At 41.9% G+C, this 13,304-nt stretch overlaps 1 long non-coding RNA gene across 1 annotated transcript in view; it reads right to left on the reverse strand.

Moving 5' to 3' along the window:
- Nucleotides 1–5,572, reverse strand: part of LOC130356044 (uncharacterized) — a 43,094-nt gene extending 37,522 nt beyond the window's left edge. Inside the window, exons 1-2 of the long non-coding RNA XR_008888752.1 lie at nucleotides 5,397–5,572; nucleotides 1,294–1,375 (exon numbers count right to left, since the gene is read on the reverse strand). This is a non-coding gene — a long non-coding RNA (uncharacterized LOC130356044). The remainder of the gene's footprint in view (nucleotides 1–1,293; nucleotides 1,376–5,396) is intronic.
- Nucleotides 5,573–13,304: the final 7,732 nt, after the last annotated feature.

The raw sequence follows: 13,304 nt of genomic DNA on the forward strand, positions 1-13,304 counted from the left end.
ACCTGGCTACCTAACTACCTACATCAGTTTCCCAACCAGGGGTGCAAAACTATGACTCCCAGCATGCCCGGAAAGCCAGAGGTCGTCTGGGCGCTATAATTTTACAACAGCTGGAGGCACCATGGTTGGGGACTGTTGGGCACCATGCTCTGTTACTGCGTGGGACACCAAGGGGGGCATTATTACAGGCCTATAGATGAGGAGATTGTGTAGTGTTAAGGAGAGCACTGGAAAAATGCAGAGTCTAAGATGTTTGTTCTGCAGATGAAGAGAGATGAAGTTTTGGCTGGAAGAAGACATCATGGCAGTCTGAGTCGGATGGGGAAGAAAAGGAAAGAGGACGACGCTGATCATAAAAGACGTGACCTGTGAGTTCCTTCATGTAGCTGTAATCACTTATATGGGGTATATATCCTGTGTACAGCTGGTATATACCTCTATATGGTCCTGTATATAATCTTTTTTGAGTGCATAAGGTGGGGAGGGGGTAGGGGGGCCTCCATGTCTATTTTGCTTGGGGCCCCCAAATTCCTTCAAACGACCCTGGATGGCATCTTTAAACAGCTTGTTTAAAAACACTTTATAGTAATAGATTTTTTTTTATGCATTTTAAAATAAAAAGGGTCCAAAAAATATTCCTTTTTCAGATAATCTGGTTGATCTGTGGTTGTGTAGGCCTAGCAGTATTAGCAGCAGGGGTGGTGGACTGGTGGTGGTAGTAGTAGCAAGATATCTCCAGAGGTGGTGGTACTACTAGCCAGTCAACAGCAGCAACAGAATATCTAGATAGTGGTACCAGGTATAGGGGATTTAAAAGGGTTATCCACCATATGATGATTTTAGTACTTACCTGCCAGAACTGGGTATTTCCTGTTGGATTTTGTTCTTTAAACTACACCTCTCACAGTTACATGCTTGAAAGTTTGAGATCACTTTCCTTCCTCCCACACATCAGCCACCACACCTATTGAAAGACAGTGTTTTCTAACCAGGGGGCCTACAGCTGTTGCAAAATTGGAGCAGGACTGGCTTCCACTGATCACCTGACTAGTGAGTCAGGTCTCGGCCGCATTGCAACCTGGGAAATCCTGAGAAATTAGTAATTTTGTATGCTGTTTAAAATTATCACATAAAAATTGCGAGACCACCATCACACACAGGTACAGACACTATATTATGAATTACACTAACTTTACGGCCCCTATTAGATAGATAAAGAAAAAACAAAGGTACGCTCCGAGTGCAGGTGGTTTAAAATTGAGCTAAGGTGCACATATGAGATTGGAGGCTTACTAGATAGAGTTGTGAACAGGGCACAACACCTCAGCAGGCACGTAGAATCGCTGTTGGAGCGAAGGTCAGCAGCCACAGTGTCCTAAGTAGAAAAATTACAAAGAAAGAGAAAAAGCATATGAAGGCGCACACCAATGGATGAAATAGAAAAAGTACTTTATTCATATCACATGAAAAACAATGTATGTAATATATTTAAAAACATTTAAAACATGGGAGCCAGATGATATAAGGTCTCCCAGAGCCACGGAGGAGAGTCCCCCCAAGGGACACCTGCAATTCCTGATAATATATAACAACACTCCCTTGCTACTATGTACCCCTGTAAAAATAATGCCCAATGGTCAAAGAATAATAGTGCTAATAGGGCTTCTATAGTAAACAATTCCTGCACCATAGTAGACCATAGTAACAATTGCACAATCCTAGGTAAACACAATGGGGGAGATTTATCAAAACCTGTGCAAAGGAAAAGTTGCCAAGTTGCCCATAGCAACCAATCAGATCAATTCTTTCATTTTGCAGTGGCCTTGTTAAAAATGAAAGAAGCAACTTTTCCTCTGGATAAGTTTTGATAAATGTCCCAAAATATACACAATCACAGTATAAGCTAAAATTCCAACCAGAATCAAGTCAAAGGAAGGGAGAAAGGTTATCAATACATCATGTGGGGTACAGGAGCAGGTGTTCCCCCCCAAAACAACGGGTCCTCACGCATTCCGTCACCAGAAGTGACTTCCTCAGGAGCAGTCACTTCTGGTGAGGAAGTCACTTCTGGTGTCCTAATGAAAACAACAGATTATGGAGCATAAAATGAGCCCTCAAACATCCATGTATGTGGAAAAGTAAAAAAGTTAAAGGGGTCATTCAAACCAGAGCACCAGAGCATTTTTTGCACATCTGACCACTGTCACTTTAAGCATGAATAACTCTGGGATGCTTTTCTACTTCATGTTAGTGGTAAACTTTCAAGGATACTTACATCCTTTCTGGGTGAAAAATTCCAAAATTTCATAAAAAATTTAGCATTTTTCTAACTTTGAAGCTTTCTACTTGTAAGGAAAATAGACATTGCAAATAAATTTTATATTGCTTCACATATACAATATGTCTACTTTATGTTGGTATCATAAAGTTGACACGTTTTTACTTTTGGAAGACATCAGAGGGCTTCAAAGTTCAGCAGCAATTTTCTAATTTTTCACAAAATTTTCAAAATCAGAATTTTTTAGGGACCAGTTCAGTTTTGAAGTGGATTTGAAGGGACCTCATATTAGAAATACCCCATAAATGACCATAAAAACTGCACCCCTCAACGTATTCAAAATGACATTCAGAAAGTTTGTTAACCCTTTAGGTGTTTCACAGGAATAGAAGCAAAGTGTAGGAGAATATTCAAAATCTTCATTTTTTAGACAAGGGGTAATAGGAGAAAAAGCCCCCCCAAATTTTTAAGCCAATTTTCTCTCGAGTAACGAAATACCTCATATGTGGATGTAAAGTGCTATGTGGGTGCACTAGAGGGCTCAGAATTGAAGGAGCGACAATGGGATTTTGGAGAGTGAATTTTGCTGAAATGGTTTTTAAAGGGCATGTCGCATTTAAGTAGCCCTTATGGTTCCATAACAGCAAAAAAAACTCATGGCATACTATTTTGGAAACTACACCCCTCAAGGAACGTAACAAGAGGACCAGTGATCCTTAACATCCCACAGGTGTTTGACGCCTATTCGCTAAAGTTGGATGTGTAAATGAAAAAAAAAAAAATCACTAAAATTATGTTTTTTTTCCCAAATTTACATTTTTACAAGGGGTAATAGGAGAAAAAGCCTCCCAAAATGTGTAACCCCATTTCTTCTGAGTATGGAAATACCCCATATGTGGATGTAAAGCGCTCTGTGGGCGCACTACAATGCTCAGAAGAGAAGGAGCGATATTGAGCTTTTGGAGAGTGAATTTGTTTGGAATGAAAGTCAGGGGCCATGTGCCTTTACAAAGCCCCCATGTTGACAGAACAGTGGACTCCCCCCCCCCCACATGTGACCCTATTTTGGGGGTCTTTTTTTTCCCTTTTACCTCTTATGAAAATGAAAAGTAAGGGGCAACACCGGCATGTTAGTTAAATTTTTTTTAATTTTTTTTCCACTAACAGGCAGGTGTAGACCCCAACTTTTCCTTTTTATAAGGGGTAAAAGGAGAAAAAGCACCCCAAAATTTGTAACACAATTTCTCCTGAGTACAAAAATACCCCATATGTGGCCCTAAACTGTTTCCTTGAAATATGACAGGGCTCTGAAGTGAGAGCGCACCATGCACATTTGAGGCCTAAATTAGGGATTTGTATAGGGGTGGACTCAGATGCAAGCATTACAATTGCCTCTGATACCAAAAATATTCTACAGCAGTAATTCCCAAACAGGGTGACTCCAGCTGTTGCTATACTCCCAGCATGCCTGGACAGTTAGTGGCTGTCTGGAAATGCTGGGAGTTGTTGTTTTGCAACAACTGGAGGCTCCGTTTTGGAAACACTGCCTTATGAGATGTTTTTCATTTTTATTGGGGGGGGTGTACGTGTGTGTATATGTAGTGCTTTACCCTTTATTTTGTTAGTGTAGTGTAGTGTAATGTTTTTAGGGTACATTCACACTGGTGGAGGTTTACGGTGAGTTTCCCACTAGGAGTCTGCGCTGCGACGGAAAAGATTTAGAGGGCCACAGTTTAAAAACCACCGCACAGTGATCTCCAAACTGTAGCCCTCCAGATGTTGTGGATGAACTGCTGTGTGGGCATGCTGGGAGTTGTATTTTTGCAAGATCTAGAGGGCCACAGTTTAGAGACAACTGCACAGTGATATCCAAATGTTAGCCCTCCAAATATTGCAAAACTACAAATCCCAGCATGCCAAAACAGCAAACAGCTGTAGTGTAGTTGTAGTTTTGCAACATCTGGAGGGCTACAGGTTAGAGACCACTGTATAGTGGTCTCCAAACTGCAGCCCTCCAGATGTTGCTAGGCAACAACTCACCGGCTTCCGTAGTCAGCAGGATCACCGCACCAGGGAGCCGCACCTGATTGCCGCCCGCCGCCGGCAAGTGACCTCCGGTGCCAGTCCCAACACCGTTCCCCCGCTCTGCCCGGACTACCGTGGATGGGAAGAGTGGGGGAACCAGACTTTAAACCCCCCCTTCCTCGATCTGCTATTGGTGGGTCGCTCCTATCCCTTCAAGGGGATTGGAGGTGTCTTAGACAGCCCCGATCTTCCTTATTTTCCGGGTCACCGGAGACCTGTAGGACCCGGAATCGCTGCAGATCACCAATCAATTCAGATTGCTGACACTGGGTTTGCACGGAGTGCCTGCTGAATGATTTCAGGAGCCATCCCGGTCTGGTCCCTACCCGGCGATCGGCGGGGACCAGAATTCCCATGGGTTTACAGGTATGCCCTGGGTCCTTAAGACAGGTTAAGCATACTAATTTTGGTACAAAAAGTTCTAATTTTTTTAAAGTAGTAAAATAAACTATATAAATTAGGTTTAATTTTAATCGTACGGCCCTACAGAATAAAGATAATGTGTTATTGTTACCGAAAGGTGCACTGGGTAGAAACGGAAGCCCCCAAAAGATGCAAAATGGTGTTGCTGTTTTTTTCAGTTTTGCCCTACCAATAATTTTTTTTTGTTTATATTTGGAGGTAAAATGAGTGATGTCATTACAATGAACAATTGGTGAAGCAAAAAACAAGCCCTCATATGAGCCTTTTGATGCAAAAATAAAAAGGTATGTCTTTTAGATGGCGAGGAGCAAAAAAAAAAATATCAAAATTGCTCGGTCCTGAAAGGGTTAATGGTCTAATCTGCTGAGACAGAACCATGTGTTTTAGGCTCAGGGTATCTGCTGCTGCAGGCACAGCTTGGATATGATTAAACCTAGTTCTTGAGGTGATGCTGATGATCTGTGTTTCACTATATAAACAGGCATTTGCCAAGTACACATCGCCATGATTAAGAGCTATGTTTTAGCTTGAAACGCATTGGCGTTTCATTTCTTTTTTGTTTTGTCCATTTTAATGTACACCTAATAAATGTGAAGTTTTAAACCATCACCTGGGAGAGCTGGAATCCATCAACTCTTTTTTCTCCTCTATTTGTACAGGATACGGCCCGCTGTGTGATCCATGCTCCCCACTATTCTACTGGTGTCCATTGAGGGTGGTGAGCTGAGCTACATTTTGTCATCCGGTAATCCAACAAGAATTTGCATAAATGAAAATAAAGAATAGAAAAAAAGTTAATTGGCTGCTGTGGTTGCTGCTGCTACTTGTAGGTGTTGGTGTCTGCTGTTCAAAAGCCATGGCATTCTGGCTGCATAGCTTTTCTTAATAGAAAGCTAATTTTTCTTTCCTCTCAGAAGTCTCAGAAAATAGAGAAAATTCCCCAATTTTGGTACTATAATCATCTCAGCTTTATGCCCACAAAACCACTGTCAGCGCTCAAGCAATAAGGCAAGCAGTTCATCATCCTTTTCAAAATTACCGAGGTTCTCTTAGTTTCCATCTGTGCCCCATACTGCCATGGTTGTTCATCACCATTAACTATGAAGATGTACCTGCATGAATACCTCTTTTCCCTTGTTGATTGCTAAATAGAGCCATTCATTTTTTATTAGGTTTCCCCATTTCCATAAATCTCTGTTGACCTTGAAAACTAGCCTTTCTCCTACTTTTCTCATTTAAATAACTTTCTATTTTTTCTTGTTTACCTTCCCAATCCTTTTTATTGTCCTCTGATCCGTCTATTATACATTTTTCCTCTGCTTCTTTTACTAAGTCCATTAAGTTTTTTTTCCTTCTTGTTGAACTCTTTTTTTCAATTGCATGTATTAGTTCCCCCCATAAAAATGCTTTTCCTGTTTCCCACACAATTTGGTCTGAGGCTGTGCCCCAATTCATATCAAAGAATTCGATTAACTGCTGTTTTATTGCCTCGTTATCCAAAAATTCAAACGAATATGCGTTAAGTTTCCCATTCCTGTATCAATTTGAACACTTAAAGGGGTACTCCGCCCCTAGACATCTTATCCCCTATCCAAAGGATAGGGGATAAGATGTCAGATCGCCGGGGATCGCCACTGCGGCACCCCGCTATCATTACTGCACAGAGCGAGATCGCTCTGCTCGCAATGACGGGCAATACAGGGGCCGGAGCATCGTTACATCACGGCTCCGCCCCTCGTGACATCACGGCCCGCCCCCGTCAATACAAGTCTATGGGAGGGGGCGCGACGGTCGTCACGCCCCCTGCCATAGACTTGCATTAAGGGGACGGGCCGTGATGTCATGAAGGGCGGAGCCATGACGTCACGCTGCTCCAGCCCCTGTATCGCCCGTCATTGCGCACAGAGCGAACTCGCTCTGTGCAGTAATGATAGCGGGGTGCCGCAGCGGCGATTCCCGGGGTCCCCAGCAGCGGGACCCCGGCGATCTGACATCTTATCCCCTATCCTTTGGATAGGGGATAAGATGCCAGGGGCGGAGTACCCCTTTAACGGAGAGTGATAAAAAATACAACGCGTGCAATAGTTAATCTTCCTAATCTTTGCACTCCCTAATTTATCACTCAAACACTAATCATTTTACTGGTTTAATTCCAACATGAATATATATTCTTCCCTGGGTTACGGGCTCTCCATATGTCTATTAATCCTACTTCATTGCAGAACTTCTTCAGGGAGGTTTGTCCATAATACTTTCTTACCTTTCCCAATCTTAATCTATCTACCTCTTCATTCATCACACAGTTTATATCACCTTGAATAAATAATGGATATTCACTCTTCCCTTGCCAAAACCTAATTACAGTTTTAAGAACATCGGATGTGTATGGCGGAGACATGTATACAAAAGGCAAAGTGCATATTAATTTCTCCAATTTCCTATACAATATTATAAATCTTCCCTCTGAGTCAATTAATTTATGGTATAACTCCCATTTAACTTTATCGTGAATCATAACTGTGACCCCTCTAGAACATGACGTAAAAAAGGAGTGATCATTGTGTGAAAAATAATTCTTTATTAATTCTCTATGCAGTTTCTTTAATTAAATGTGTTTTCAGTAAACAAATTATACCCGGTAAATGCTTTTTTTGAATATCTCCTATCGCTAGTCTTTTATATTTATCCCCAAACCCCTTTCATTCCATACCCATATGCTCGTACACATCCTACTTTCCTTTGCAATTATTTATTCTTCCTAATGGAAAAGAGGAGGAAGTAAGACGGAGAGGGAATTTTTTTTTCCATTTTAACATGTACGCAGGACCCCTATCCCCCCCCCCTCTTCCCTTTGAATGACCTCTCCCAACAACTGACAAGTCCCTATCCTAACATGCCCCCCCCCCCCTCCCCTCGTATTTCCACACCAATTTTTTTATTTGAACTTTCTACCCTCACATTAAATTCCTTTATCCTTTAATTAATGTACAACAGAACCAAAGATTTTGCCAAACCAGCCGATGTGACCTTTTGAAAATCACTAGTTGTGATCATATTCACCTAAGGCTTAAAGGGGATTGGAAAAGAATGTTATCATTTGTACAGTCTGTGTAGATGCATACTAGTATGCATATACCTACTAACTAACATAAATTCATAAATAAATTCATAGTCAATCTGACCTTTCATCTTGTGTAGCTTTAGCTAGATTGAAAATCATATTTGAAACATGTGAGACAAAGTGCATTAACATAAGTTGGCAATTGAGATTACCAATGAAATCTTGTTTCTTCCTCCTTCAGCTTGGGGATCTCATAATGACAAGACTGTATTACATAGAAAACTGATATTTAAGATTCAATTAGATTTGATTTGTCTGATCAGGGGAGACAACAGCAAAGCAATATAATAAAGTGCAGTTTCACTCAATTTAAAGGCTGTAGGGAATTGAACAGCTTGACTTTGTTGGTCCCTGAAAGAATTAGAAAAAAATAAAATGCATGCTACAAAATTTCTTCATAAAAAAAAACTAACAGAATTAGAGTAAAAATGTAACACAGTAATAACAAAAGGGATCCTATTAACTTTCCTTTTGCTAAGTTTTATAGTTAATGGAGGTGATCTCTATAAAGTGCACTGGCTTATCTATGATACTGACAGTGTTCATAACTGCTACAAAGGCAAATGGTGGAACAAGGCTACACAATAATTTTTCTTTTACCTACTATTGCATAGTACTAACATCCAGCTGCCACCAAAGGGAGTCCTCTGCATACTGATTAATATAGCCCCCTTAAACTCTATACCAAATATAGAAATCCAAATGTTGTCGGTTCCCTCTAGTGGTAGCTGTATTAAGCAAAAATAATAGACTGTATTAAGTAAAAAAAAAAACATAATTCCCCACATACACAATGCATTTGGAAAGTTTTCAAAAAAATAGTATTCTTGCTTTCATTCATGTACCACTACCATATACATTCATAGTTCTTAATCTGTTGGGGACCAAGGCCGTACAGGCACGCCCTTGCTCCCTGGGTCCTATGGTGAGGGGACAGCCACACTGGTGATGCTCCTGAAGAATCTGATGATCCCCCTGGTGGGGTGGCAGGCCTCCTCGGTCCCAAGGGACAGCCGCTGCAAGTGATCAGCCAAGTCTTGAAATAATTGCACTGGGGCCGCAGCAACTTTCTGCTCCACTAGCGCCATCTTACTGCTCTCTCCATATGCACCGGTGGGCTCCGCCATGTCTGTACTCCTTTCGGCCATCTCCAAACTGAAGAGCGCTGGCCGCCTGGTCTCTTTTATAAGCAGTTCCACCTTGGCATGGAAATGACTACATGATGACCATACACAGGGACGGGATGCTGACCAGCGCGGGACATTTTTGCACGCTTCTGGGGTTCCTCCTTAACCCTTGCAGGTACAATTTGTAATGGAGCACATAGCAAGGCTTTGGCCAGAATTTTACACATGCAGCAATACAATTTTCTTCAACTACCCCCTTACTTTTTTTAGCGGCTCAGCAAAGCCCAATTTCACAGACAATGTCCCGTACACTTTTGGGCGCAATTTCGGTAACAGTTTGCGACAATTCCGAACACTTCTCTAAGCACATTTCTGAATAGGGGGAGGACTAGTGGCTTTTGGTATATACCCGTATCCTGTTGTGGGTAGCCTGGTGGTTAAATAGTTAAAGGCACACACCTATCCTGTTCGTGACGCCAAAGCTTGTGGTGACCACAGTGTTATGGTGGGACCACGGGGTGTAGCAGTGTAGGTAGCGGAATCATACAGTATTAACCCCTGGGGCAAGATGTTGTTAACCCCTAGTGTTCGTGATGCCAAGATGTGGTTGTATAGTGTAGGGTATCGCAGACAACCAATCCAAAACGGCATATAGTAAATGAGAGTCCAAAGCAGGGTTTTGATGCAACTGGAACTTTACTGAAGAAGGCAGTATAACAGTCTTTACAAATAGCCAACTTCCTAAGAGATGACTGGGACACAGGGAACCTCGCAGGCTTGCTTGGACTTGTAGTTGCAATAATAATGGTGCAGGCCACTGTACTTCGGTGATGACTTGGTAGGGACTGTAGAGACTTGACTTGTACTCACAGATTTGATGTGGCTACTAGTGTTGGTCGCGAATATCCGCAATGTGAATTTTATTCGCGAATATCGCATATTCGCGAATTCGCGAATATTCGCGAATATAGCACTATATATTCGTAATTACGAATATGAATTTTTTTTGTTGTTTTTTTTTCACAGTACACATCACAGTGATCATCCCTCTCTGCTTCCAGCTTGTGTGGTGTAAAGAAGGCTCTAATACTACTGTGTGAGACTGGCGTGCGAATTTTCGCATATCCGAAAATTTGCATATGTAAATGTTTTGTATATGCTAATTTTTGCATACGCAAATTTTTGCATATGCTAATTTTCGCATACGCGAATTGTTTTGCATATGCGAAAATAAAACGCTAATATTACGAATATGCGAATTTAGCGAATATATGACAAATATTCGTCCATATATTCGCGAAATATCGTGAATTCGAATATGGCCTATGCCGCTCAACACTAGTGGCTACAGACTTTTAGGCTTTGGCCTAGCTATTCTGGACTTGACTTGTACAGGACTTGTGCTTGCTTGACTTGCAGGAACCAAGAGAGAGAATGTGGAGACCACAGCCCCTTATATATCAGGGGGCTGGCCTAAAGCCCATTGGTAGCTGGTTGTCTGAGGCTACCTGTGCCTCTGGAACTCTGGGTATATCATGTGATCTCCTATCACATGACATATCACATGACCTTAGGAAGGTCCTATACAGTGTAAACGTCCTAACAACCTTCACATATTACTTACATTCACTGTACAATACATATAATAGATGTACATACTTAATATACTATACAATACCATATCATGACTTAGGGGGACCCTGCAGGAGAGCCCTGTGGACCTGAGGGACTCTACCTCAGGGGACTTTAGGACTGTGCACACTTAGTGGACACCGTACCTCTGACTACCATCTTGATATTTGACCTAACCCTCTATTCTATTGCTGCTATCTGCTGCTTAAGGGTAGCATTACTTTATCTCACTTCATGCATATATTTTTTTCCTTATTATGTCTTTCACATGGTTTGATATACTTGTAACACAGAAATGTTTGTATTTTTTGTATTGTTTACTATGTATGTATAGGCACTTCATTTATATTAGTGGTTCTCTGTTTTGAGGGTTGGTCATCTTTTTCATTGTATTGAGCCATATTGGCTTCCCTCCTGTCTTGTAGGGTGGCTCTGTGTCAAGCCTTTTAAGTGTTTTTAAAAGTCTGTGTCTTTTTGTAATTGTTCTGCAATAAAATGATTTGATTTATCTTATTTCATTATTGGTGTGAACATTTATATGGTATCTTGTTTGCTCTTGGATTTTCTGTAGTATGTTTTGTATACCATTGTAGAAACCTTTACATATTAGGCTGAGCCCCCCCTTTTTTCTTTGTTGTTCAGAAGATAAAACTGGTCTGAATGTGACACAAGAAAGGAAGTTGTCCAGCACCAGGCAAATATAGGAATGCACTTGCTTTATTGATAATCCATATAAAATGTGTACAGAATAAAGCAAAAACACAACACATTTTGGACTTTTTTTAGATCATTTTGATTGTTCTAAATTTTGTGCAATTGCACCAAATTTACCATACTTGTGCAAGGCACATGATGCATTTTGTGCAAAGTTCTAAATCTCCACACAGTTCTATTTGTACACCTGAGCTGGACCACACAGGAAAAGTGGACACAGGGATTTTGTTCTATTGTTTTGAGGCTCGGATTCCATTGAGGTTTTTTGTCCACCAGCAAAAATGCCAGAAAAACTGTCACAGCTTTTTCCTGAGTTTTGTCAGCTTTTCTTGCGTTTTTGCTGGTGTGTGGAAACAGTCATTTTTGTACCCTGTGGCATTTTTTTTTTTACTGCCTTCGGGGTACCACTCCATCGGACAGATGCAGAGAGCCCGGTCCACAGTGTAAGGAGGTGAGGAGTGATGTATAACATATACAGGGTGCAGAGCATCCGTACTTACCTCCACCGGCTGTATAGTATACAGGGGTGCATAGTGTACCCATGTATACTATACAGGAGCCCAGCAAGGAAAGAGTTAACCCACACTGCTGCTGAGTAGTTCTGGGTTAAGTCTTTGTTTGTTTATAGAATAGATGACTGTATATACAGGATATAGTAGGCAGACATCATCAATTGGAGGCTCCCTATTTAGGAACACCCCAGGGAGAGCACCAAAAATTTACTAACCTTTTTTTTTTTTTTTCTTCTCATTTTAGATACGTGAATGCGGAGGACTACATCAGATTCGATGGATTGTGACGATGAACAGCGTTTTTGTAATTTTTTTTAGTTTTTTTTTTTTAAATGTCAATAAAAGGGGTTAACTAAGGCTGTGGGGGAGTGTTTTTTTTATCTAAAAAAAGTTTTCAATGTGCTGTGTTTTTTATAATTGAATTTTCAGGCTTAGAAGTGGAAGCCTCTTGTAGACAGAATCTATTACTAAGCCTGGGTGTAGCATAAGCCCCAAAACACACACGTTTTTTTTATTTATTTAAAAAAAAACACATAGAAGGAGATTTATCATTCTTTTCAAACATATGGCTTTTATCTGACAATTTTTTTAACTTACTCTTGCTTACATGTGACCTCTTTATCAAATAGTCGCACAACCTTAATAAATAAAAGTTTTCCCTTATGTTAATAGCCAAAGTTCTTTATCTACCTTATCTTACCAGAAGCATGCTAGAGAGTGACTGGGAGGGGGGGGGGCATACCGCATCAGGTGACACCCTGACTGGCTTGCCTGGCTCTGAATAGCTGCACTCCAACTATTCCTCAACACCCTCCTCAGAAAAAAAAAAATATTAAAAACATTGTTACGCCTTGCGCTCCGGGTCCCCGCTCCTCCCCGGAGCGCGTACGGCGTCTCTCTCTCCGCAGCGCCCCGGTCGGTCCCGCTGACCGGGAGCGCTGCCCTGTCATGGCCGTTGGGGATGCGATTCGCACAGCGGGACGCGCCCGCTCGCGAATCGCATCCCAGGTCACTTACCCGTTCCCGTCTCCTGCTGTCATGTGCTGGCGCGCGCGGCTCCGCTCTCTAGGGCGCGCGCGCGCCAGCTCCCTGAGATTTAAAGGGCCAGTGCACCAATGATTGGTGCCTGGCCCAATTAGCTTAATTGGCTCCCACCTGTTCCCTGGCTATATCTAGTCTCCTCCCTTGCACTCCCTTGCCGGATCTTGTTGCCATCGTGCCTTGTGAAAGCGTTTTGTGTGTTTAAAAGCCAGTGTACCAGAACTCCTGCTATCTCCCCTGACTACGAATCTTGCCGCCTGCCCCCGACCTTCTGCTACGTCCGACTTTGCTTCTGCCTACTCCCTTGTACCTCGCCTATCTTCAGCAGCCAGAGAGGTGAGCCGTTGCTAGTGGATACGACCTGGTCACTA

Source organism: Hyla sarda, chromosome 2, assembly GCF_029499605.1.
Source record: "Hyla sarda isolate aHylSar1 chromosome 2, aHylSar1.hap1, whole genome shotgun sequence".
Taxonomy (NCBI): Eukaryota; Metazoa; Chordata; class Amphibia; order Anura; family Hylidae; genus Hyla; species Hyla sarda.